Here is a 25752-nt window from a genome sequence, read left to right as displayed (position 1 = left end):
ACCGTCTATAAAATCACCGGGACTGCAGGGTGTCCCGTCAGGGGAAGGTGCAGTGTGGAGCTGCAGCTCGGAGACTGAAACTTGTTCACGTCGTTTTCAGTGCCAGACGTCCCATTGGGCTCCCTCTCGGCATTTGTCTGTCTGTCACAGCATTAATGTGTTGGCGGCTTGTTAAAGTGTTCAATTGTATGTGAAGTACATCAGTGGGTAACAAATCACAGAGGCACACAGGATCAGTTCACGTTCGCCCTCCGGCAAACAATGACCATTAAAGATTAAAGGCAGGAAATGCAGGAGCAGTTTGTGGGGTCCTGCTGTTGCCCACTGGCCGGGTCCTGAGCCCAGGAGCCGGTGTCCCCAGGGCTGCTGCAGCACCGTGCGCACCGCAAGTGTCCGCTCAGGGCAGAGGGCTCGGGGCTGCTTTGGAAAAGTTCGCATGTCCCTGTTCACACAGCCCAAGGCCGGCAGTGCCCAGAGTCCGGCTCTGGGGGAAGGAAGAAACAGCGGGAAGTTAGAAGGGATGATTTCCCATCACAGGGGAGTGGGGCAGCGGCCTCAGTGCCCAACCGGTGCTGGGTCCCACTGACTGTCTCTCTCCGGGCTTTGTTGTCGTGGAAAATGGAACATAGAACAGTACAGGGACAGCTCCTTCGGCCCATCATGTCTGTGCTGTTCCATGATGCCTCTCCTTATAGCGAACACTCTCTGATCCAGGCAACATACCGCTGAACCTCTTCTGCACCCCCTCCAAAGCACTCACATCCTTCCTGTCATACAGCAAACAGAAATGCACACTGTACTCCAACTGTGGCTGAACCACGGTTTTATGCAGCTGCAGCGTGACTTCCCGACAATTACACTCCGCACCTAGAGCTATGTCGGCATATCTGCCGTACGCCTCCTTCACCACCTGACCGACCTTTCTTGCCACTTTCTAGGAGCAAGGGAGTTGCACCCCTGGGCCTCTCTGTACATTAATGCTCCGAAGGGTCCTGCCGGTTACTGTATATATTCCTCTTGAGTTTTCCCTCTCAGCGTGCACACCTCACACTTGTCCAGGTTAAATCGATCTGACACGTCTATGCCCATTTTTCCAACTGGTCTCTATCCTGCTGAATCCTGTGACAACCTTTCTCACTGTCCAGACTCCGCCAGTTTCTGTGTTGTCTGCAACCTTACTCTTCACCCCACTTCTAACGGGCAAGTTTAAAAATTCATTCCTTGCTCTTTACTGATTCAGCAGCAAGTGGTATTCGCAAACAAAGGAGATACTGTACCCATGTTAGAGGTTGTAAAGACTCTACTGTGTTAGGATGATAGAAAAACTACTCATTTACCACTCCCAAAACTACATAAGGACAGAATACAGAGAATGATGATTAACTGCTCAGTGAAGTAACCAGTGACGGAGGGAACCACAGTCGTCCGACAGCCGCTTCCATGGTTTTGTCTCTCGGTCTCTCTGTCTCTCTCTCTGTCTCCATCTCTCTCTATCTCTCAACTCTTTCCTAACACCATGAAAACTATATGTCACAAACTGCGGAGGTCCCTGCTGGACACCACTGGTCCCAGACCTCCAGTCAGGGTAACATCCTCCACGACTGCCTTCTGTCTTCTCTGGTCAAGCTAATTTTGAACCCAAACTTCAATTCTCCATGGTACCCATGTTGCTTAATCTTCTGAATCCGCCCACCATGAATGTATTTTGTCGAAAGCGTCACTAAACCCCGTGCATGGACCGTCCACTGCCCGACCCCCATCAGTTATCTTCTTCCCCTCCTGAAATACCTCAGTCATGTCTTTAAGAGCTGACCTCCTCCACACAGCCCTGCTTACATTCCCGAATAACTCTCTGCTTTTCCAGATGCGAGTGTATCCACTCACAAAGTATTTTTTACCACAATTTCCCTGCCACAGTGGAAAGCGTACAAGCCTATAATCCCCTGACTTGTCTCTGTTTCCCTTCTGAAGCAGAGGAACAACATCGGCGATACTAACAGAGCAGTGAAAATATAATCAAACTGAGGCATGGTGTCACATCGGACTCCGGGTCACGGGATTATTCGGAAGCTCAGAGGGAAGGGTTAATGGCATCATTGTCGTTGTTTCTGAGTACCGACTGAATAACTGCAGGAAAACAGTAACGTGTCACAGCAATTCTGTTTGTACAGCACAGTGTGATTCAGAACAAGCCTGTAACCAGCAACAGACGAGCAGTGAGCCACTGATAAAGCTCTGGGTTTAGTTAATGATTATCACCAGGAGATGACCTGTAACCAGGGTGTCTCCATTTACCTGCAGAACACAGAACTCTATCTCACTGGGACTCGCTGAACACAGAATCTGGAGCCTCGGTACAAGGTAGGAACCACGATATATTGGACAAAAATCTTCAGAGATTTTACATGAAAACGTAACTTAGTACTTTGTGAACTTTTCACCAAGATTGAGAAATTATTGGAGAGTTGATCTGTAACAAATTCTCTCCTGAGACAATGAACGATTTTCTTCAGCTGACTGACCAAATTTTCTGACGACCTCCCGCGGGAACCTGGTGCTGTTGGAAGTGTTATTGAAAATGCTGCACGTTCCGCTCAGCTACGAATAAGAGCAAAAGATGTGGAGGTGGGACCTTCCGCAGCCCCGAGCCGCCCCCACCCCATTGCTTCCAGCAGCAGACGCTGACCCTTCCACACTCTGGGGTTTACTAATCCCGGACCGAGGGAGCCGAGGCTTCGGTCTATTTATTCTTTCGCTGGCAAGATCGACACTCTCTGACCATCCCCGATTATGCTTCAGTGGGTCGGCTGTATTGTTATTGTTTTTTACTTGTACTACGTCAATGCACTCTGTACTACCTCAATGCCACTGCACTGTGTAATGAATTGACCTGTATGATCGGTATGTGGGACACGTTTTTCACTGTTCCTCGGTAAAAGTGAGAGTAATAAACCAATACCAATACCAATACAAGATGTAATGAGGAAAACTCCCCACGTTGCCGTTTATAGTGAGGGGAAACTTAGAGAGGTGATGGTTTCCATATACTGGCTGTTGGTGAGACCTATTGTGGATCACTGCATGCAGCGTCGGTTTCCTGTGTCAGAAAGGACGTGAATGGGTCCGTAGTAGTTCAAGGAAAGCTAAGCAGGGAGATACCCGGACTGTGTCAGTTGTCTTGTGAGAAAATGTGTGTCAACCTTGGCTGATTTTCGATGATTTCGAAGACATAGAGGTGACAATTTTCTGCGCTGGTGTTGGATGAATGAAGGGGACTTGACTGTATCCGCTGGTGTTGGATGAATGATTGGAGACTTGACTGTATCCGCCGGTGTTTAGATGAATGATGGGGGACTTGACTGTATCCGCTGGTGTTGGATGAATGATGGGGGACTTGACTGTATCCGCTGGTGTTCAGATGAAACAGGGGGACTTGACTGTATCCGCTGGTGTTCAGGTGAAACAGGGGGACTTTACTGTATCCGCTGGTGTTCAGATGAAACAGGGGGCCTTGACTGTATCCGCTGGTGTTTAGATGAATGAGGGGGGCCGAAGGTATCCGCTGGTGTTGCGATGAATGATGGGGGCAGACTGCATCCGCTGCTGTTGGATGAATGATGGGGTTTTGACTGTATCCGCTGGAGTTCAGTAGAATGAGTTTAGCACTTGGTGGAAACCAAAGATCATGCGGAGTATTGACAGGGACATGAAGAATAGGTTTGCTGCTGTGGCAGGAACTAAAACATATGAAGATAGACGTGACGTTTCTTTCAGTGCGTGAATACAATGTTTTTGGAATTATCTTACTCAAAGAAACGGTGAAGCAGAGTTAATTCATTGTGTTTCAGTCGGCAGTGCCGGATAGGAAAGGGAGTAAGGTGTTCCATACAGTCGCAGGACAGAGGCGATGAGATCACAGACAGATCAGTCGTGATCATAACGAATGGTGGAGCAGGATTGATGGGCCGAATGTCCTGTTCCTAATTCAATATGCCAGCAACGACGTTTGACAAAAAGAGTCCCAGTGAATTTAATGTTCGGAGTTTTTCAATCACTCACTGACGAGAAACGGTTGGTGGTCTGTGAAGTTAATGTGATATCAGAGAACTACACCAACGGGAAGAAAATCAACAGGCATACATTTCGTGGGCTGCTGCAATCATATGGTAACATTTCCAGTAAGTGAACACATAACTGAAGGTGAAGGGCATTGTTACCTTGTTGTGGACTGCTGATCTCGGCAAGGTTGCTGCATTGCCCATTACTGTAGTGGTCCAATTAGGGACAACTGTGGAGCTGGCTTTTTAAAGGTTTGATAATGAGATTAGTTCAGCACCAAGTTGCAGGAGCACAGTTAAATCTGGTGAAAGGAATGACCAGTGTTCAAAACATAAGATTGTTCCAAATGCATAACTGGTCACCAGAGTTCACAGTGTCCTTCCTGCTGCTGTCTCTGTCCAACAAACGCCCAGCGATCTCTGTCCTCAGCTGTCGCTGACAATAAACTGGCTCCAAGGTGGGCAATAAATGAAACCGACGGCACCAACCGACCGGAACCAGGATGCGGGTGGTAACTGCTCTCTGGAACAGACAGAAGTGTCATGAGAACCGTAATCATTGTCACCGTGCACTGAAACAGTAATTGTGGATCGAACAACATGTAAGAACTATTTGCTTGAATGAGGCTTTGTGTGGTTCAGTACAAGCTTCAGGGAACAGGGTGTGGAGGTCGGTGCTGATGAGGCTGAAGTCCATGTCTGTGACCGTGTTATCAATTGAACCTCACCCAGGATGTTAACACTTACTGTTCGCAACCACAAAGTTCAGGTGCTCGGATTCGCTGGGACCAGAATCAGGAGCTCATCACAAGGTAAGGGCAACATTGCTGCATTTTACTAAGCTCACCAGTCACGGCAGAATTTCTGGGATGTCCAGCAGTTCAATATTGTTGGTAAATTGTGCAGCTTTATTGATCTGGAAAAACATCTGCTTTTTTTAAATATAAATCTGGGTACTTCTTAACTACAATAATCCAGTCAGGACACTAGGTAAAGATTTGCTCGATTGAAGGCTATGTGCCTTGATTAACACAGCTACAATCTGAACGTGTACAGATAGGATCTGGGGAAAGGAACAGGCAGTGTGCAAGACAAAAGATGATTTCAAATCACAACGTTCACTGAGCCAACTGCGGTCTTTCATTGGTTACCGGAGGCCAAAGAATGATCTCTTTCGCTCTCCCTGTCGTGTTTGATGTTCGGCAATAAACGAGTTATGTGGTAAACAACATTCTTAAACTGAGGCGTAATATCACATCGGGACACAGCTAATGGCGCTTCTCAGGAAGCGCAGATCGGAGAGTTGAGGGAAGCCCAATCACTGTTACCAGGCACGGAGGTAACAAAGGCGAGGAAACGGAGCAACGTGTTCCAACAAACCGAAGTGCACGAAACAGTGCGTAATTTGGAACAAGCCCTGAATCAGGGAACAGGTCGTTGGGGCATCAACTGATAAATCTATGGTTTGGTTAATTATTATCCAAGGGAACTGAACTTTACTCAACAACGCACAAAAAATATTTGAGGAATTCAGCTAGTCTGGCAGCATCTATGCCGGGAGATTAACAGCCGACGTTTCGGGTCGAGACCCTTCATCGGGATTGGAAGGGAAGAGCACAGAATCCAGAATAAGACCATCGGAGGAGCGGGAGGAGCACACGCAGGTAGGTGATAGATGAGTCCAGGGGAGGGGGGAATGTAGGTGGGTTGGGAGGGGGGAGATATAAGAAGCTGAGAGTTGATAGGTATATGAGGTAATGGGCTGAAGAAGAAAGATTCCGGTCGCAGTGGGCAGTGGACCACGGATAAAGGGAAGGAATAGGTGGGCAGGACATAAGGGCGGGAAAAGAGGAAAGACAAAGGAGAGGCCACAGGGATGACGGAAGAGAAAGGCGACTGGGAAGAGGAGAAAAAAGGGGGAGGAAGGGAGTGGTTATAGGATGTTTGAGAAATTGATGTTGAGGTCATCAGGCTGGAGATTCCCAAGGCCGATTATGAGGTGTTGTTCCTCCAATCTGCGTCTGCCCTCAACGTGGCGGTAATGTAGGCCATGGACAGACATGTCAGTAGGGCAGTGGGATGTAGAATTGAAATGGATGGCCACTAGGTAGTCCTTGCTTGTGCGGCGGATGGTGCGAAGTGTGCACGAAGAAGCGATCATCTAATCTGCGTCGGGTCTCACCGATGCAGCGGAAGCAGCACCGGATGCAGTAAAGGACACCGATGGATTCAAAGGTGAAGCACTGCCTCGCCTGGAAGGACTGTCTGGGGCCATGAACGGTGGTGAGGGAGGAGGTGTAGGACAGGTGTGTCACTTAATGCGCTTGCAGAGACAAGTGCCTTCTTTTTCAGTGAACTGGGTTTCCCTTTCACCACCATTAATGCAGCCCTCACCCGCATTTCTCCATTTCCCCACGTCTGCCGTCACCTATCCCCCCTGACTCAGAGGGACAGGGTTCCCTTGTCCTCACCTACCATTTCACAAGGCTCCGCATCCAACAGATCATTCTCCGCAAACTTCCCCCATCTCCAACGGGATCCATCACCAGGAACATCTTCCTCTCTTCCCTCTTCTTTTCCGCACAGATCGTTCTCTCCCTTGTCCACTCATCCCTCACAACGATCACCCTCCCGGCACATAGCATCAGCACCAGTGTTGTAAAGAATCATGGTGCGACAGTGTTGGCGATGAGAGAAATCAATGTTTCATGGCCAGCAAAATAGTTTCAGCCTGCGCTTCTGTAACAGGCGTCCATTGCAACAACATAGCGCTGCTGGTTTGAGGTGGACCGAAGCAGAACTAACTGTTTGCTCAGCCGCTCGAACCTGCCCTGCAGTTCCAATGACCACAAACAGGTTTTATCCGTACTCACGGTGCAGGCCGCAGGATTAGTTCTTGGAACGGGACTGGAAGGCATACCGCGACGATCAGATTTCCCGGAGGGTACAGGCACGGGGTATAATCCAGGAATAGTGCGGTTTTAGGCATTGTGTGATTGGGGCTGGATGGGCAAGGTGGACCAGGCTGTGTCATGACCCGAGTGGATGGGCCCAAGTTATTTGGAAGTATGGTCCCCTTTTCACCTTATTTAATGTCTGACCCTGCTGTTAATTTTGTGTTTACCACAGAGCACCAGAATCTGATACCTGTCCCCAAAATGGCTGAAGGAGCGGGCAGGCGAGACGTTCCAGCGAGCTCAACAGGAAAGGACGGGGGTATGTTATAGAATTCTTTTGAACTATAATTATTGAGTTGGCTGAGGGTCCGGATTTAATTCAGGAACAGCAATTCACAAAAGATTTGTGACGGGAACAAGCAGAGAGATGGATTCACTTAACATCTATGGAGGCAGCACAGTCACATGTGGAAGAGGTACAATTACTGTCTGATTCGTGCTCCTTATTGCGGATTCGCATTAAAACAGTGAGAAATTCACAGATTTACTGAGAAACAGGGTGGCCCAGCAAGCAGAAGGTAACCCAGAGCAGAGAGGTGATGATGGGCAGGTTCAACAGTAACAGGGAAGTGAGAGTGTTGGGTTTCTACTTTCTCGGGAATATGCAGTGTCTTCTCCGAGGAAAGGTCCACAGTGAATATTCTATATTCCTATATATAGAAAATGGAGGCTTAAACAGGTGGAATCATCTCTGTGAAGGCAAGTTGGAAGAAACGTAGCCGTGGTTGGCAGCAGTAATCTGTGACGGGCTGAATGTCCGCCTTCTCTACCATCTCCTTTGACCTTAGTCAATAAAGTAATTATAACGTACTTGATATGTTAAAAGCAGGAGAGATGTGACCCTGCATCCAGTGGATAGAGTTTGGGTCTGAATGAGACTCGTAGCAGGATGGTCCTGAGATGCTTTGATCAGTCACAGGACGTTCTGACGAGGGCAGGTTTAATAATAGCTTCCGACAGACCAAATGTATACTTGCTCAGCAAAGCATCATGTGTGTATAAAAAACTACAGGCAACGTCACTGCCAAGCACTCTCCAGTCCTTGGACACATCAGGTGACGACAGTCAAGACTTGGTCAAATAAGTAAAATGTTGTTTCTGAAAGGAAGAGAGATGTGGAGAGTTTACATGTAATAAGGGATGGAGTGACCAGGTGATTAATGTACTGAGTTTGTATTCAGATCAGCGAAACGTTCGAATCCCACTATAATGCTGAATATAAAGCGAAGTGATAAAATAAACCTGTAGCAAAATACCAGTGTTACTTATGGTGAACACGCAACGCTGGGTTGTCGTCAGAACGTTTGCAACTCTGTACAGCGGAAAGATGCCATCGTCCCCCATGTGTCTGTCTCCAGATCCACCAAACGACGACTGCCCTCAGATGGGTAGAATTTGTTATATAGTGGCTGAGTCTTTTCAGTGTTGATGGTTCAGAGACAATGAATGTGTGAGGTAGCTGCATTCGGACATAATGCATGTGTGGACATTAAACAGAAAATGCCGGAAAAACTCAGGTTGTCGGGAATCATCCGTGCAGAGAGACTCGCACAGGTGCCTACGAAAGGTCTTTCTTCCTCAACTGTGGCTTCCCGTCTGTTAAAGCAACAGAACCCACGAAGGCATCTCATCTATTTCCCACACTTCTGCTCTCATCCGCTCTCCTCCTGGACAGACCAAAAGTAAACGTTCCCTCGTTCTCACCTTCCACTCTACCAGCATAGTATTCAATGCATCATCCTTCACAATTTCTGCCACATCAACATGATTTCACACAGGACACGCATTCATTCTCTTCTCCCTTTCAGCACTGCAAACAGATGGATCTCTTCAACTACCCAGTACGCTCTTCTACCCCATTAAACAATCCCTTATCATTTCCCAATGTAACAGCAACACTTGACATTTTACCACCCCACACATTCTCACATTCCGGAGACCCAAACAATGTTTCCAGGTGAAGCAGTGATTCACTTGTACTTTCAACTAGTGTATAGCATTTGGAGATCTCTGCGGCAAACTCACGCCGGAGAAGCCTAAAGCAGATTGTGGAAATGCTGTTCAGAGCCCCTGCAATCGGTTTACAAGAGTGCCCTCAGCTTCCAGTTACGGACCATGTTAATTCACCATCCCAGTCGCCCTCAGTCCAACTTGTCTGTGGTCTTCAACATTGTTACAATGAGACCCAACACAAGCTTCAAGAACAACACTTCGCCTTTCAGCTGGGTATATTCAGACATATGGACTGGATACAGACATACAACCGTTGGAAATTCACTCTTTTTCTTTGGAGCAGAACTGGTCATATCTGCCTGTCATCCATCCATGATTTTGGCTCGGTCTTTTACCTTTCCTACAATTGACGGGCCTACTGGGCAACAACCGAAATCCAGCAACAACAATCCAGGCGAAAAATTATAACGTAACTCCCACTTTAACTTACGTTGACACGGATTTTCCCTTTGTTCCAACTATGTCTCTCCCACCTTCTCGGACACTGAAACTATTTTGCATTATCTTTCCAAGTTCTGGCAAAGGGCTTTGGACCCAAAGTCAGATCCTCCCTCCGCGGATGCTGACTGAGCTGAGTGGTTCCAGGTTTGGTTATTATTCAGACTTCCAGCATTTGCAATGTTTTCACATTCTCTTTCACAATCTATGACTGTGTTATTCAGCAGCAGGAGTTCGAATAGCTCAATTCCTGTTGTAATTTGCGACTGGTCATCAGTAGGGAATAGTGTACGATGACCAGGAGATGCAATGTACTTGTTCTATTATGAATGATGTTGCGGGGCAGTGAAATTGTTGCATGAGGGGAGAATACGCGCCCATAATTAGAGGTTACTGAAGTTTTGCGATCTGATGCAAGGATAATGTCTGGAATCTCTGGTCTCAGAGGCAATGCACATGGCATGCAAAAGCAACACTGAAGTTTATTACATTAGCTTGTAACAGTGGAGCAAAATACATAGGACAAACATTTTGTTAACATTGGTGAGAGCAGTTTCCGTTGTCTTTCATGTGATGTTGCTGGAAATTCCGTTATTTATTACCCATCTACGTCATTGAACTCAGTGACATAACCATCGAACCATAGAGCACAAACAGGCCCTTCGGCCCACCATGTTGTGCCGTCCATCAAACCACCCTCGCACTATCTAAACCTTGCCTTCTGCATATCCCCCTATCTCAAATTCCTCCATGTGCCTATCCAACAAATCTTGAACCTGTCCAGTGTATCTGCCTCCGCCACCACCCCAGGTAGTGCATTCAATGCACCAACCACTCTCTGGGTGAAAAACCTCCCCCGACATCTCCCTGAACCTCCCCACCCATAACCTTAAAGCCATGCCTTCTCGTCATAAGCATTGGTGCCATGGCTAGGAGGCGTTGGCCTGTTTACTATATCTATTCCTCTCAATATTTTATATACCTCTTATCATGTCTCCTCTCATCCTCCTCCTTTCCAGTGAATAAAGCCCTAGCACCTTAGGCCTCTCCTCATATTCCATACGCTCTAATCCAGGCAGCATCCTGGTAAATCTCCTCTGCACCCTCTCCGACGCCTTCACATCCTTCCTATAATGCGGCGACCAAAACTGAACACAGTCCTCTAAGTGTGGTCTAACTAGAGATTTGTAAAGCTGCATCATCACTTCGCGGCTCTTAACTCAATCCCACGATTTATGAAAGCTAACATCCCATAGGCCTTCTTAACTGCTCTATCCACCTGTGCGGCAACTATCAGTGAACTGTGAATATGAAGCCCCAGATCCCTCTGCTCCTCTACACTGCCAAGTACCTTTCCATTACCCTGTACTCTGCCCTGGGGTTTGTCCTTCCAAAGTGTACACCTCACACTTGTCGGATTGAAGTCCACCTGCAACTTGTCAGCCAGCTCTGCATCCTATGAATATCCCTCTGTACGTTCCGACAACCCTCCACACTATCCACAACACCACCGATCTGGTGTCATCCGCAAATTTACTAACCCAGCCTTGCACACGCTAATCTAAGTCATCTATAAAGTTTTTTCTAACCAATCGAGTGGGGGCTGGACTGCGCAGGCGCAGCGCGTGCAGCTCAAAAAAGGAGAGAGAAAAAATCCTTCGATGGACTCGAGGCTTCAGTTCAGAGGACTTCGAGCAGCTAAGTTTTTTTTCTGTTTATCACTTTATTAGGTTTTAAGAGTAAGGGTTAGTTTTTGTTAGGGTTTTAAGTATAAGGGTTAGATTTTTTACAACTTTCATTGGTAAGTGTTTTGAAAGTTTTTTGTAATGGTCGAGTGGGGGCTGGACTGAGCAGGCGCGGCGCGGGCAGCTTAAAAAGCAAACAGCCTATGTAGCGGCATGTCGGAGCGGTCAGAGGAGTGAGTGGGAGCCGATTGTTCTGGGCTTTGGCTCAAGGGCTTCGGCATGAAGGTTAAAAGGAAGGTAAGTAGCTGCTAAGTAGGTAAAGGTAATGTTTACCTGTTGTCTATTATAGATATGTAGGTGGGATTATCTAGGGGGAAAGAAAAACAAGGTAGTCAGTTGGAGAACATGGTCATATGCTGCAGCTGTTTGATGTGGGAAATCGTGTACCTTGCTGCGGTCCACGATGGCCACATCTGCAGTAAGTTCTTGAGGCTGGACAAACTTCGGCTCAGCGTTGATGCGCTGGAATCCCAGCTACAACACTGCGCAGCATAAGGGAGGGAGAGAGTTATGTAGACACGGTTCATTCAGAGGAAGTCACCCCCCCCCCCCCTTAGAGCAGGTACATCTGAAGCTCAGCATGCAGACAAAATGGTGACTGTCAGGGGAAGGAAGAGGAAGAAGAAGTCAGGCAGGCAGGACAGAGTAGGGAACCCTGGAGGCTGTTCCCGTGTGAAGCAGGTTTTCCGCCTTGGAAGCTGTTGAACGGGGATGACCTGCAAGGGCCTAGCTGCAGTTACCAGGTCTCTGGCACTGGGACTGGTACTGCTTCTCAGAAAGGAAGGGTGGGAAAGAGACATCCGGTAGTGATAGGGGACTCAATAGTCAGGGAAACAGATAGGAGGTTCTATGGCAGTGAGCATGAATCACGGATGATATGTTGCTTCCCTGGTTCCAAGGTCCTGGATGTCACTGATCGAGTCCACAGGATTCGTTGAGCGGGATGGAGAGCAGCCATAAGTTGTGAACATGTTGGCACCAACGACATAGATAGGAAAGGGGGTTAGGTCCTGAGGAACGAGTTCAGGGAGCCAGCAGAAGACTGAGGAAAAGGACCTCAAGGGTAGCGATCTCGGGATTGCTGCCGGTGCCACGCGATAGTGAGGGCAGGAATAGGAGGAAGTGGCAGATAATGCGTGGCTGAGAAGTTGGGCAGGACGGAGGGTTTTGGGTTTCTGGATCATTGGATCTCTTCTCGAAAAGGTGGGACCTGTACAGAGAGGACGGGTTACACCCAAACCAGAAGGCGGCTAATATCCTTGCGTCTAGGCTTGCTAGGGTGGTTCGGGAGGTTTAAACTAGTTTGTGAGGGGAAGGCAACCGGAGGAGAAGGTCAGAGGAAGAAGGGGATGGGGGAAAAGTTAGATCAAGCAGTTATAGAGTCTTAGGGGAAGGAGAAGCAGACTACGGGCTATAGAAGTAGTAAGGTAGATGGACTGAATGTGTTCCTGAATGCAAGAAGTGTCAGGAATAAAGGAGATGAACTGAGGGCTTGGATAAGTATGGGGTACTATGATATTGTGGCTATTACTGAGACGTGGCTGACGTCAGGGCAGGAGTGGATATTGAATATTCCTGGTTTTCGGTGTTTTAAGAGGGATAGGGAAGAGGGGAGAAGAGTAGCGGGGGTGGCGATACTGGTCAGGGACACTGTTGCGGTTGTGGAAAGGGTGAATGTTGTAGAAGGATCATCTCTAGTGTCTGTATGGGAAGAAGTATGGAACAAGAAAGGAGCAGTTGCTCTACTAGGAGTATTCTATAGGCCATCCGGTAGCAGTAGAGATATAGAGGAGCAGATTGGCACGCAGTGTTTAGAGACAGCAAAAATAACAGGGTTGTTATAATGGGAGACTTAAACTTCCCAAATATAGACTGGAACTGCTTCGTGCCGAGGTTTAGATGGGACGGAATTTTCAAATGTGTCCAGGAGGATTCCTGACCCAGTACGTTGACAGGCCGACTAGAGGGAATGCCATGCGAGATCTAGTTTTAGGAAATGAACAGGGACAGGTGAAGGAACTATTGGTGGGTGAGCATTTGGGGGACAGTGACCATTGATCCATAACCTTTAAAATTGTCATGGACAGGGACAGGTGCAGAGAGGACAAGAGGTTTTTCAATTGGGGAAGGCTAACTACGAGGCTATGAGGATGAGAACTTGGAAGTGTATAGTGGGATGACCTTTTGAAGGGAAATGTACTATGGAGATGTGGTCGATGTTCAGGGATCTTATTCAGGATGTTAGGGATAAATATGTCCCGGTGAGGCGGAGAAGGAATGGCAGGGTGAAGGAGCCGTGGGTGACGAGAGTGGTGGAACGACTTGTTAGGGAGAAGAAGGTAGCATACATAAGGTATAAGCAGCAACGTTCAGACAAATCCGTGAGGAATATCGAGTAACAAGGAAGGAACTTAGGAAAGGGCTGAGGAGAGCAGGAAGGGGACATGAAAAGGCGTTGGCTAGTAAGGTTAAGGAAAATACCAAGGCCTTTTTCACCTACGTGAAGGGTAGGATGATGGCTAGGGTAAAGGTAGGTCCGATTAAAGACAAAAAGGTGGGAGAATGTGCCTGGAGGCGGAGGAAGTGAGCGAGGTTCTCAGTGAATACCTCTTCGGTATTCACCAAGGAGAGGGGTCTTGACGACGCGGAAGGGAGTGCTGGTAAGCGTTATGTTCTCGAGGTTGTAGATATCAAGAGAGAGGATGTGTTGAAGTTGTTAAATAATAAGAAGACAGATAAATCTAGGGAGCGTGACGGCATTTTTCCCCAGGCTGCTTCCAGAGGCCAGGGAAGATATTGCTGAACCGCTGGTAAGGATCTTTGAGTGCTCGTTTTCCGCGGGGATGGTGCCGGAGGATTGGAGTGTGGCGAATGTTGTCCACTTGTTCATAAAAGGTAGTAGGGATAGTCAAGGGAATTACAGACCGGTAAGCCTTACGTCTGTGGTGGGTAAGCTGTTAGAAAGGATTCTAAGGTATAGGATCTATGAATACCTGGAGAATAATGGACTGATTAGGGACCGCCAGCATGGATTTGTGAAGGGAAGATCCTGCCTCACAAACCTGATAGAGTTATTTGAGGAGGTGACGAGGAAGATTGATGAGTGTAGTGCTGTGGATGTGGTCTATATGGATTTTAGTAAGGCGTTTGATAAGGTATCTCATGGTAGGCTTCTTCAGATGGTCAGAGGCCAAGGTCTCTGTTGGGTCACATCAAAGGGATGTTCGGAGTCAAATGTATTGGTGAGTCTGGAGTCACACAGAGGTCAGACTGTGAGAAAGGGAGGTTTCCTTCGGTTCGGTGTGTTGTGGGCCAATTGTGAAGCTTCATGTTCACCTTTGCAGATTCTGAGAGGTGCATTTAGTTCCATTAATGGAAATGCTCTTCTGCCATGGTAGTGCCCACTAAAAAGAAGTCTACTTGCCAAAATGAGTAACCAGAAACCTAGGAAACAGGAGCAGCAGTATGTCATTAAATGCTCTGAGCCAGGTCCACCATTCTCTATCGCCGTCCATTATTCAGTTTTCAACCCATATCGCTTGATCTCTCCAACGCCGAGCAATGTCTGACTCATCATTGAGTATATTTAATGATTTGACTTCAACTGCTTACTATCCTGGAGAAATCTACAAGTTCACTTCGTCTATAAAGTGGCTTCCCTTTATCTTTAGACTATTACACTTGGTCCTCATCTACCCGCCATCAGGAATATCCTTCTGCATCCATTCTGTTCGTTTCTGTTAGCATTTTGGAGGTTTATCTGAACTACCATCTCATTTTTGTAAACGCGAATTCCAATAAGCCTAATTGTCTCAATTTATATTTGATCTTCAGTCCTACCAACCCAGAAATCAGTCTGGTGAACTATTTATGAACTCGCTTCAATGCAAGTACTTCTTCTTTGGTTAAGGAGAACAAAACCGTCTTTTACTGCCTGTGCTAAGCTACAGTGGGTATATGAACAGAATGAGGAGGAGGTTAAATGCGTGGTTGAGGGATTGTAGTAAGGAGAAGGGATTCAGTTTGTTCTGGATCATTGGGGCCTCATATGGGAAAGTTATGACCTGTTCAAAGAGGACGGGTTGCACTTGAATCCCAGGGGGACCAACATATTGGCGGGGAGGTTTGCTAAGGCTACTGGGGAGAGTTTAAAGTAGAATTGTTCCAAGGTGGGATCCGTACTGGAGAGACTGGGGAAGAGGTGTTTGGATCTCAAATAGAGGAGGCTAGGAATAAGTACCAGAGGCAGGTAATAGAGAAGTGACGTGTTCAGACAGGCTTGAGATGTGTCCATTTTAACGCAAGGAGTGTTGTGAAGAAGCCGAAGGATGAGCTTCGAGCTTGGATCGATAATTGGATCTATGAAGTAGTGACCATTACAGAGACTTGGATGGCTCCGGGGTTGGTATGGTTGAGTCAAGTTCCGGATATTAGATGTTTCAGAAAGGACAGGGAGGGAGGAAAGAGAGGTGCTGGAGTGGCACTGTCGATCAGAGATAGTGTCACGGCAGCGGAAAAGGTGGACGTTGTGGAGGGATTGTCTACAGAGTGTCTGTGGGTGGAGGTTAGGAACAGGAAGGGGTCGATAACGGTGCTGATTGTTTCTATGGGCTTCCCAAGAGTGAAGGGTTATGAGGAGCAGATAAGGAAGCAGATCCTTGAAAGGCGTCAGAATAACAGACTTGTTGTGATGGGGCATTTTAATTTCCCAAACATCGATTGGCATCTCCATACAGCGAGGAGTTTAGATGGGGTGGAGTTTGTTAAGTATGTTCAGGAAGGGTTCTTGACATGGTATGTAGATAGACCTACAAGAGAGGTTGTGCTTGAATGATATTGGGAAACGAACCTGGTCAGGTGTCAGATCTCTCAGTGGGTGAACATTTTGGTGATGATGATCATAATTCTATCTCCTTTACGTTAACACTGGAGAGAGATAGGAGAACAGACTAGAAAGGTGTTCACTTGGAGTAATGGTATTTATGAGGCTCTCAGGCAGGAAATTAGAAGATTAAAATGGGAACAGATGTCATCTGGGAAAAGTACAGAAGATATGTGGCAAATATTCAGGGGGGGATTTGTGTGGAGCTCTGCATAGACATGTTCCGAGGAGACAGGGGAGTCATGATAGGATACAGGAACCGTGATATACGAAGGCTCTCATGATTGTAGTCAAAAGGAAAAGAAAAGCATACAAAGGTACAGAGAGCTAGGTAATTTTAGATATCTGGAGGAGTACAAGGCTAGAAGGAAGGAATATAAGACAGAGATTAGCAGAGCCAGAAGGGGAAGTGAGAAGGCCTTTGCGGGCAGTATTAAGGAAAACCCCAAGGCATTCAACAAGTATGTGAAGAGTAAGAGGATGAGATGCGAAAGGATATGGCCTATCAAGTGCAGCAGTGGGAAAGGGTGTATGGATCCGGAAGAAATTGCGGAGTACTTAATGAATACTTTACGTCAGTATTCACCATGGAAACAGATATGGGTGATTGTAGTGAGGACTTGCAGTGGCCTGAAAGGCTTGAGCATGTAGATATTACAAAAGAGGTGGTGCTAAAACTTTTGGAAAACATCAAGTTGGATAAATCGACGGCACCGGATGAGATGTACCACAGGTTGCTGTGGGAGACGAGGGAGGAGATTGCGGAGCCTCTGACAAAGACTTTTGCGTCGTCGATGGAGACGTGAGAGGTTCCTGAAGATTGTAGGCTTGCGGTTGTTGTTCCCTTATTCAAGAAGGGGAGTAGGGATAGCCCATGAAAATATCGGCCGGTGAGTATTACCTCAGTGGTTGGTAAGCTGATGGAGAAGATCCGGAGAGGCAGGATTTATAAACTTTTAGAGAGACATAATGTGATTGGAATAGTCAGCATGGTTTTGTCAAGGGCAGATCCTGTCATACGAGACTGATTGAATTTTTTGAGGACGTGACTAAGCACATCGATGAAGGGAGAGTAGTAGATGTAGTGTATATGGATTTTCAGCAAGGCGTTTGATAAGGTACAACATGCGAGGCTGATGGAGAAGGTGGGAAGACATGTGATCCAAGGGGACATTGCTGTGTGGACACAGAACTGGCTGGCCCACAGAAGGAAAAGAGTGGTTGTTGAAGGGTCGTATTCTGAGTGGATGTCGGTGATCAGTGGTATACCTCAGGAATCTGCACTGGCACCCTTACTATTTGTGATTTTCATAAAGGACCTGGATGAGGAAGTGGAGGCGTGCGTTAGTAAGTTTGCGGATGACACAAAGGTTGGGTGTGTTGTGGATAGTTTTGGAGGGTTGTCAGAGGTTACAGAGGGACATAGATGGGATGCAGAGTTGGGCTGAGAAGTGGCAGATGCAGTTCAACCCAGATAATTGTGAAGTAGTTAATTTTGGTAGGTCAAATATGTTGGCGGAATATAGTATTAATGGTAGGACTCCTGGCAGTGTGGAGGATCAGAGGGATCTTGGGGTCCGAGTCCATAGTACGCTCAAAGCGGCTGCGCAGGTTGACTCTGTGGTTAAGAAGGCATATGGTGTATGGTCCTTCATCAATCAGGAATTCAATTTGGAGCCATGAAGTATTGTTGCAGCTATATAGGTCTCTGGTCAGACCCCACTTGGAGTATTGTGCTCAGTTCTGGTCGCCTAACTGCAGGAAAGATGTGGAAGCCATAGAGAGGATGCATAGGAGATTCACAAGGATGCTGCCTGGAATGCGGAGAATGCCTTATGAAAGCAGGTTGAGGGAACTCGGCCTTTTCTCCTTGAAGAGACGGAGGATGAGGGGGATCTGATAGAGGTATATACGTTAATGAGCGGTATTGATCGGCTAGACAGTCAGAGGCTTTTCCCCAAGGCTGAACTGGTGGCCACAAGAGGACATAGGTTTAAGGTGCTGGGGAGTAGATATAGAGGAAATGTCAGGGGTAAGTTTTTTTACTCAGAGAATGGTGAGTACGTGGAATCGGCTGCCGGAAACAGTGGTGGAGTCTGATACCATAGGGTCCTTCAAGAGACTGTTTGATAGGGACATGGAGCTGAGTGAAATAGAGGGATATCCGTAACCCTAGTAATTTTTAGGGTAGGGACTTGATTGGCACAGCTTCGTGGGTCGAAGGGCCTGAATTGTGCTGTAGTTTTTCTATGTTTCTATTTTTACAACTGCACACAATACTCAAGATCCGGTCTCAACCGGACGCTGTTGTAATTTCCGCAAGACATCCATGTACATCTTATCCCCAAGCCCATGTACTTTAACTTTGTCTGCTAATCTCTAATGTGGCCTCTCACTGAACGTCCAGATGCACTACATCTTTATCTCTTCTGCATGGTTGCATCCTCAAAACAGTCCAGGGGATTCAATCAGCATGATTTCCATTTTACAAATCATTGTCGAATTTGTCCAAACCTTTCATTTTTCTCCTTTTACATCTTCTACTATAGTCTCGAATTATCCACACCACTGACGTCAGACTAGCCAGTATACTATCTTAAATTTTCGTTCCGCCATTTCTTTGAGAGAATTACATCCCAAACCATTAAAAACTACCTCCACCTCGACGGATTCTGCGGCCACCTTTTGTAGCACCTTTCGCCCGTCAAAGGAAAACTGTTGAACTGGGTCAATGCAGGTGGAATTAGCGAGAAGCGAGTGACAGCAAAGTTGATTCAGGAGGGACTGAAATGGGTCAGATGAAATGCCCTTGTTCAGTACAGACAGTCTGGAGCAGTGAACTCCCATAGACATTGGGACTGTGAGTGTTTCGGATTGCGTTTGTTGACTTGTCGCCCTGTCTTTTAGTCCTAGTGAGAATGTTGTTGCCCAATAGGAAGTCAACAGTGTCTTTAGTTTTCTCCATTTTCCTTCACAGGTCCGGACGCAGAGATTACTAAGCTCCTGGCAGATTGGAACGATTTGAAGCTGCTGCAATTGACGGACTTCTACCGGGACAGGTTGCAACAGGCGATGGAAGGAGGGGTGCACGGAGTCAGCTCGGCGTTAACGTACGAGAATCAGTTTCAGTGGTCTGGAACATCGGGTGAGTGGGAGGGAGGGAGACTGAATCTGGGTTATTCAACATCACGGGACTGATGGGATGTCGGATATCAGAGCCATCGATGTTAAAGTAGGAAAACAAACAACTGTGGAATAACTGTACCCAAACTGGACAAAATTGTGAATCTGAAACAATGATAGAAAGGAGCTGAAAATATCCGGTGACTTGTGGTAGCTGCCCAATTTTCAGATTGAGGGGAGGCAGGTGAATTCTGTATTAGCTTAAAGTAAAAGAGTTTAAATGGAAGTATGATGGGAAACTTCGGTTGGGAAGACAGGAGGATGTCAGTGAGAACCGGGAGAGCAGCTGCGGGTGCCACAGGGTCTCGTGTGTTATGGGTGTAGATGATTGTGCCATAATGTGAAACTGTAAACAGTGTGAAACGTGGAATATTGCATTATTGTAATAATGTGATGCTGCAATCATTGAATAAACCTCCTTTGGAAAAAGAAAAATAACGTATTGTCTTTCAGCCAGTAATCCGCTGTCATGTTGGACACCGGCGCACTGAGGAGATGAATCACGTCATCTGTTCTGTAGCTTCTCTGAGACTGCCCACTCTCTTAGAAATATCCTCTCAACTTCTTCCTTCATCTGTGATCATGATTTTCTGAATTGTGTTTGACACGATAAAACCCCGTGAGGTTATTATTTTCCAGCATTTTAGGATTTGGAGTCACGTCATCGAATTGGTCGCGGACCAGCCGGATCTCATTACTGGGGGAACAGGCACGAGGGTGAAATGTCCCTCCCCGCGGTCTGATCCCAGAATGTACAGTCCGTGTTCAGACAGGATCAGCGTTCATCCTGGTGGCTGCTCAGTGTGAGCCCGTCACGGCACATCATTTACTCCCGTTATCTGTGCGATTCTGTCAGTCATCAACATTTTCATTGTTACTCTTCGCAGAAAGTTACTGAGCTCGCTGATAAGGGAGAGCGAGCGGACAGTTCCAAACTCCTCCTGAACCTGGTGACGGAGAAAAGGTTCCCGGGCCCGGAGGGTGATGTGGGAAACCTTTGTGAAAATGCCGGAATGGGGTCCCAAAGTTGGACAAAATACTGAAAGAAATACAGGAATATGGTGAGATAATATCAGATATGATTTTCAATTTTGAATACAAAACTCTGAATGCTTTACAAATTTACATGTTTGATTTCATCATTGTTCCCATTGAAACAGGGTGTGTTCCGTCCGATGGAGCAAACATCGCTCAAGGTTTACCGGGGGTTGACCAGTGAGCTGAAAGGTAAGGGAAGAAACTGCTCCTTCCACCAACGGTTGATATTTGTGTAGCGTCGTTAAGTTGATGAGCCTCGGGGGGTTTATCAGTTAAATGTTGGCGCTGTGACACAGCACAGAGTGGGACACGTGGAAAACAAACTGTTGAAGGGAGAGCATCTGAGGGGCATGATTACGAGGAATGACACAGAGAGTTGGGGAGCTTGAGGAAAGGGATCAACCTTCTCTGGAGCCTCCACCAGGATCAGAGCGATTCATGCTGGGGACGGACAAGGGGGCGGATCTGGAGGAGGAGAAACCGGGCAATTTATTCACACAAAAGAACAAACTCCTCCCCAACCCCCATCCTAAACGGCCTCACCTTAAATCATTTTTCTAATCTCCACCAGTTCCTTCAGAGAGCATTCTTAGGGTCGGGAGTCTGTGGAAGTTCAGGTCACGGACTAACAGGAAACAGCTTCCCTTTAGTTAGAAGAGCAGGTAATACACCAGCTAATGTGTTCAACCCCCAAACAAACAAATGAACTCCACTCTGCTTATTTCCGCAGGCCCTCAGTACAATCAATACCACAGTATCCAGCTGAATTTGCAACTTAATAATCCTGGGAAGTCCCATCAGGAGACAGAGTTGGTGAGGGTGAGATAGGAGACAACATCCTGAGCCCAGTCCACAGAAGCTGAAATGCATGTGTGCCGCTGGTGTGTGATGGAAACTGGGACAGTGCAAGGGCTGTGAGTTAGTGCGGAAACAACGAGTGTTGTGGGTTGGGGAGAAGAAGACCAAGGAAAGGCTTGGAGAAATCTACGTCAGCTTCCTGCCCAGACTGTCCCGGTTTGCTCTTAAACCAAAACCGGCACAGTCTGGGCAGGAAGCTGACGTCCATCAGTAAACACAGGGTGTCTGTGTCAATGAATTCGGTGCAGAGCGTAAGTTCAAGAGTTTGGAAGATTCTATATTTGCAGAAATGTGTTGGAATACTCCACTTCACAGGTAACCAAGGTGAGAGCAAGGTTTAAGATGCCACACCAGGACAGGTGGGACAGGGAAAGAACGCATAGACTGCAAACTTAATCTTGCAGTGGGCCCATGTTTTGTCTGATTATCCGAAGGTGTTGAACAGAAACACAAGGAAACCCTGCCAGGGACCATTATTCCTCTCTCATTACCAGTAACCAAGTCCAGAGATGCGACCTTCCTTCTTGGACCAGAAACACACTGATAAGGAAGTTTAAAAACTCGTCCTCCTCCATGTCGCTTGTGTTATTGCTGCTCCAGTCCACATTTGGACATTGACGTCCCTCACTTTCACTCCAGCATGGATTTAGTACATTTCTACAATTCGCCTGGAGATCTTTGTTCTTCATTGTCCTCCCTGCTGCTCGCCCAGAGTTGGTGGGGTGAGGTTTGTGGGTTGTATCCGCATTTACATCCACGGAAGCTGAAAGGCGCTGCTTCAGTGGAGGTTTGGAAATACAGTAGTAGCAGCACGGCTGCAATGGAGGCTCCGAGATGTGCCCGCTGGAGCAGGAGAAGAGACGCGGTGGACTTGCAATGGTTCATGGACTGGAATTAAGATTTCAAACAGGATAATATGGGTTGGTGGCCAAAGTAGGGAGAAGCGTGGGGTTGCTGTGTAAACCGGACGTGTTGAGAGTTAGGGGACGGTCACCAGCGCAATTGGCAACATGAAGGTTGAGGGAAGGAGACCGACACCAAGGGCAGAGCACTCCGACAGAAAGGAATGGAATGATCGGGATGGTTAAGCACCAGATACAGGTCAGGAGGGACGATATTACGGAGGTGGAACTGGACGGGTCTCACAATCAGGGGTATACAATATCAGGAACTCAGCTGAGGCTCAAATGGAATACTTTGTGAAAACGATCCATTGTCTCTTCCTCGCCCAGTGCCCCGAAAACCCATCTCACCAAACTCTCTCACTGATACTGTACCAGAGGAGCCCCTGTCCATTCACTGAGTGTCCCCAGACAATCTGCCCAAGGGGTGAGCAACACCCACCACCGAAAATGTGATGTCAGCACCAGACATATTTCCCTTCCCTCTCCATTCACCATTCGGAAGGGACCGTTCAATCTGTAATTAACACTGACTCGCCTTCGGGCAGCACCTTCCCTGTTCTTCTACACTCTTCTCTTCCAACCATTCAGGGATGAACCACCTTTCTGGTGACGCAATGATGCATTTGCACTTATTGCACTTCATTTTTAGTCTCTTATAATGTGACGTCCGCTACAAACGGAAGAGTAGTGACCACTTTACAACATAACCCCTCTCTCTGCTACCTTTCCCTTGATAAAGGTGACTCGGAACTTACAGTTGTATTCCACTTCAATTCTCCATCTCACGCCCACTCTGTCACCTCTGAATTTAGCCTTCCACGTAACCACAGATTGAGACAAGGAGCAGCTTCTAATCTCCCCATAAGGCAGGTGACAGATTTCTGAGCTCAACATTGAACACAACACTTCCAGATACCCAGTCTCTTCAGTCTATGCCAGATATTTCTTCTGATGACAGGTCGTCAACCTGGAATATTCACTCAGTTGCTTTGTCATTTCTCCTTCGACGCTGCTCCGTCGATTTATTCCTCCTATCAACACGCGTACATGCCCGCCCGGCCCTGTTTCAGCGATATACGTCATCCAGTCTCTCCAGCGGTCTCCCTTCTCCGTGTCCGAAGACACGCTGGTTTTCCAACTTCTAATTCGAATAAAACTAGGAAACCAGTAACGTTAAACTCTCTCACTCTGTCACACATTCTCTCTCACTCTCTCTGTCGCTCCCTCGTTCACGCCCTCCTCTCGCCACCGATCGTCAGATCTGCTGTATATTTTGTTACGGACTCAGTGAAAGTCCCTTTAAGATAGAGAGTGTGTGTGTATGTGTGTGTGGGGCGTGCTTACGTCAATAGAAGATAAAGGACGTAATGACGTTGTTGAAGAAGAAGAAGAAAGAGAGAGAGAGAAGGGAGAGAGACACCAGCCTGCTTGTTTTTCTCTATCGATGGATGAGAAACAATAACTGTGTTTACCACTGAAAATCCCATGTATGGAAGTGAAATATCCGGTGGAGTTCACTTTGTTGCTGACCTGTAGAAGGAAACAGGTATTTGTGTGTGGACGACCACGGTTCGGATGCTTTTCGGGGTGAGGAAGTCACTACCGAGTAAACACTGAAGTGTCGTTTGGGTTCCATCGTGGAACATTTGGATTTCGTATGTACTCTCTCTATGTTTTTCTACATCTACATCTTATCTTCAGACAACGGTGGTTGTTGAAGAAGCCCTTGCTCATGTTTCACCTTATGGCTTGCGGAACTGAACTTTAAGAACCATTCCGGAACTGGGAGTTTTGGACTTTGTCACACACACACACGAAGAGTTTAGTTTTGGGGTTAACGTTCGAGGTTTAACATTCTTGAATTCTAACATACTAACATTTTTTTTAACTTTTATTTTACGTATTACCATAAGTAGTCATTAATAAAATAGTTTTTAACGCTGAATCATGCTCAGTGTGTTTCTTTTGTTGCTGGTTTGTGACAATTTCCACCACATTCTGTTTTTACTTTGAAACAGTAACTGTGCGATTGTGTTTGTTTGTTAACAGTGTCAACAAACACACAATGTAGGTGTTCAAATATCAACACGTGTTGTCCAAATTTGTCCCACATGAAAAGAAATATGGCTGTGGGATTGACGTGCGAGTGGATATTAAAGGTCAGATAGGAATAAGTGAACCATCAGGGAAACGTTCACCTTCACAGCAGTTACTGTCCAAGTGTGAGGGTGTGACTTTTCAGCCATTGCTCACTTTCGACTCCCGTGTCTGTAAGCGTTCAAATTCCTGCACTACAAACCATTGGTGAATTGATGTAATAAAAGAGCACTTAACTAATTCGTGTAATATTAATTACTGAGTTTTGACTTGCGCCATCTAACATTTTGACCATTTACTGCCTGTTCCCATGGAAGACGTTCAGCAGAAACACAAGGAGACTCTGCGGGCACAGACGGAAACACTGAGAGTGAAAACCATCCTGATGAGGGAGAAGGTGAAGGTTTTCCAGCTGGTTGATCGATACGCTGAGCTCACGGTCATTTCAACTGTTCGAGATCGGACACTTGTGGAACATGAGCTGCTGGTAAGAGGCCGGGACCATGAGGAGTGGAGAGAGAAACATCTCCGAGAAGATCTGGAAAAAATACGGACTGATCAATTGTTCCAGAGCAGCTTTACCCGGGTTAAATCCAAATCTGGGAGTTCGGTAGCAGTGGCCGGAGTCCCGGGGATCGGGAAAACAACAATGGTGCAAAAAATTGTTTATGACTGGGCCACGGGGAAAATATACCAACACTTCCAGTTTGTCTTCAGTTCAAATTCCGAGATTTAAACTCCATTAACTATAGAATAAACATGAGGGAACTGATTCTGGATCAGTATCCTTACGTTGGGAATATTCTGGGAGAGGTCTGGAAGAATCCTGAGGGACTGCTGTTTATATTCGATGGGTTGGATGAATTCAAGCACACAATCGATTTTTCTGACAGTCGGAGAGACACAGAACCACAGCACATGTGTCCAGATCCCGAGTGGCGGTGTGAAGTGTCTGACATTGTGTACAGTTTAATCCAGCACAAGCTGCTCCCAGGGTGTTCAGTGCTGGTGACAACCCGTCCCACTGCGTTACATTTATTGGAAAAGGCGGATATCAATGTCTGGGCTGAAATCCTGGGATTTGTTGGTGAGGAACGGAAGGAATATTTCCACAGGTCTTTTGAAGATCAGACGGTGGCAGCAGCTGTTTACAAATACGTGGAGGAGAACGAGATTGCTGTACACAATGAGCTACAACCCTTCCTACTGCTGGATCCTCGGACTGGCACTGGGCCCCTTCTTCACACAAATAGACAGGGACCCGCAGCAAGTTCCCAAGACCATCACCCAACTATATTCCTACTATATTTACAACATCTGAAGAACCACGGCCGTGAGATTGAAAGCCCCCGTGATGTGTTTACTGAGGGTTGGTCAGATGGCCTTCACAGGAGTGTCCAAGAAGAAGATTGTGTTTACGGATGGAGATTTGATCAAGTACAATCTGCAACCTTCCCGGTTCCTTTCCGGGTTCCTGATGGAACTTTTGGAGAGAGAGGATTCTGGCCGGAGCGTGGTGTACACATTCCCACACCTCACTGTCCAAGAGTTCGTAGCTGCACTCGCAGAATTCCTTAA

The 25752-nt window shown here is 46.9% G+C and overlaps 1 long non-coding RNA gene across 1 annotated transcript; it reads left to right on the top strand.

The window, feature by feature from the left end:
* Window positions 1-5586: 5586 nt before the first annotated feature.
* On the top strand, window positions 5587-19207 carry LOC127566462 (uncharacterized). Its single transcript, XR_007955734.1, has 3 exons — window positions 5587-5722; window positions 7188-7274; window positions 19071-19207. It is a non-coding gene; the product is annotated as an uncharacterized LOC127566462 (long non-coding RNA).
* The last annotated feature ends 6545 nt before the right edge of the window (window positions 19208-25752 follow it).

Source organism: Pristis pectinata, chromosome 41, assembly GCF_009764475.1.
Source record: "Pristis pectinata isolate sPriPec2 chromosome 41, sPriPec2.1.pri, whole genome shotgun sequence".
NCBI classification, from domain to species: domain Eukaryota; kingdom Metazoa; phylum Chordata; class Chondrichthyes; order Rhinopristiformes; family Pristidae; genus Pristis; species Pristis pectinata.
This window is presented reverse-complemented; position numbering and strand designations above follow the sequence as displayed.